This window comes from Gossypium raimondii, unplaced genomic scaffold (assembly GCF_025698545.1).
Source record: "Gossypium raimondii isolate GPD5lz unplaced genomic scaffold, ASM2569854v1 Contig00274, whole genome shotgun sequence".
Taxonomy (NCBI): Eukaryota; Viridiplantae; Streptophyta; class Magnoliopsida; order Malvales; family Malvaceae; genus Gossypium; species Gossypium raimondii.
This window is the reverse complement of record NW_026291374.1, coordinates 39,239-41,565: the sequence shown is the minus strand read 5'-3', so window position 1 is coordinate 41,565 and position 2,327 is coordinate 39,239. Positions and strand designations below refer to the sequence as shown.

Below are 2,327 nucleotides of genomic sequence, written 5' to 3'. Positions count from 1 at the left end.
AGGCTTTCTCCAATGTATCTTCTTCAAAATTGCTTTCCATAGAAACCAAGGTTTCTATCTCTTCTATAACTGAACACTCCTCTATCGGATCGGGAAATTTCATCGCTTTAAGAATGTTAAAGGTTACTTGATCGTTTTGAACTTGCACGGTGAGTTCTCCTTTTTGCACATCAATTAAAGTTCTTCCTGTGGCTAAGAAAGGTCTCCCAAGGATGATCGACATTTCCTTGTTTGCTTCAAAATCTAAGACAATGAAATCAGCAGGAAAAATAATTTTATCGACTCTTACCAAAATATCCTCGATCTTTCCTTTGGGATATGCTAAAGATCGATCCACTAGCCGAAGCGTCACAGTTTTAGGTCTTCACCTATCCCTAGCATCTAGAAGATAGACTTAGGCATCAAGTTGATACTCGCTCTTAAATCACACAAAGCTTTACCACAGTAGGAGTCACCAATGTTACAGGGTATAGTAAAGCTTCCTGGGTCTTTCAATTTCGATGGTGTTTGTTCTGCAGGAATGCACTGCACTCCTTTATCAAGGCAATAGTCTCATACTCACTCAGTCATTTCTTATTGGACAGTATATCCTTCATAAACTTCACATAATTCGGCATTTGTTCTAAAGCCTCCACCAACGGAATATTGATCTGTAACTGCTTCAAAACATCCAAAAACTTCTTGAATTGCACCTTGTGATGGAACTTTTGATTGAACCGGACAACTTTTCTGAGTAAGTAAATCAGCATCCAAAGAAGATGTTAAAATATCTGAATTCACTAAGTCAGGGTTTACCTTCACTAAGTCAGGGTTTACCTTGTCAAACTTTGCAGTTTCTGATTCCTTTGGTGTAGGAACTTCAACAGCTGGTTAATTCTTCTCAACGGGCTTATCTTCGACATCAATCAATTCGGGTTCTAGAATTTTACCAGTTTGCAATGCCACTGCCTTGATATGTTCTTTACCCAAATTTTTTAGATTCTCAGTATCACTTGACAAGGTTCCTTTCTGTCTATTGCGTAGCTCCGTAGCTTACTGACCCATTTGGTTTTCAAAATTTTTCAGTGTTGTTGCTTGGCTTTGGATCAAATCGTCATTCTTTGCTATGTACGCTTTCAACAAGTTCTCCAAACTATTTGATGCCTAAGCTTGAGGTGGTTTTTAAGCTTGTTGATTATACCCTTGAGATTGGTTGGGTCTTTGCTATAATAAGTTGTTGTTCGATCCATTTCCTTGGTTGCTCCAAGAAAAGTTAGTATGATTACGCCATGAAGGATTGCAGAAGTTGGACTGGGGTCATTCTCCACTCCTATTTTGATATTGGTTCCCCTCATAGTACACTGACTCGGGATTTGATGGACAATTCTCAAAAGAATGACCTTTCCCACAGTACACACAACAAACTGTTTTAAACGGACTTGGTGGCTAAGCTACAAAATTATTAGTACTATTAACAGTTAACTATTTTAACATAGAAGAAATAGACAATACCTAAACTGATAACGAAGTGAAGGAGTCAACTTCATGAACTCCGGCTATGCATCTTCCTAAAGCTATTCGATTTGTTGGCTATTGATAGTTATTACTCGCGATCCTCTCGATGATCTCATAAGCCTCATTATAAGACTTAGACAAAATTGCACCATTCGCGGAAGCATCTACCATCAATCTTATATGTGCATTGAGACCATTATAGAATGTCTCCAACTGGATACAGTGAGGAATCTCATGATGAGGACACTTACGAAGTAACTCCTTGAGTCACTCCCAAGCCTCATACAAAGACTCGTCATCCAATTATTGGAAAGTTATGATCTCGTTCTTCAACTTAGCATTTTTGCTAGTTGGTAAATACTTAACCATAAATCTCTTTGCTAATTCTTGCAATGTAGATATGAAACTTGGTGGCAATTAATTGAGCCATGCTCGTGCTCAATCTCGCAACGAATACGAAAACAACTTCAACCTCAATGCGTCTTCAGTCACACCGGCTATCTTGAATGAATCACTCACCTCGATAAACAATCAAAGGTGGAGATATGGATCTTCTGTGGGCATACCACTAAATTGGCCCACCATTTGTAGCATTTGAAACATCACTGGTTTCAATTCAAACTGGGTTGCCTCAATATCTGGCCTTCTAATTCCTAGGTTTAACTCACTGAAAAGTGCCGTAGTATATTGTCTGATGCATCGATGCCTATCATCGACAATGAAGATAGGATTTCGTACATAATCAGCTTCATTTGGTCTTGATTCTGATTTCCAAGGTCCATCTTGACTTGTATTTGAGTTGTTCATTCACTTCTTCTTTGTCTAAAAGTGCG

At 38.5% G+C, this 2,327-nt stretch overlaps 1 non-coding gene across 1 annotated transcript; it reads left to right on the top strand.

Moving 5' to 3' along the window:
- The first annotated feature begins 1,723 nt into the window (after window positions 1–1,723).
- On the top strand, window positions 1,724–1,830 carry LOC128037757 (small nucleolar RNA R71). Its single transcript, XR_008193424.1, has one exon. It is a non-coding gene; the product is annotated as a small nucleolar RNA R71 (small nucleolar RNA).
- Window positions 1,831–2,327: the final 497 nt, after the last annotated feature.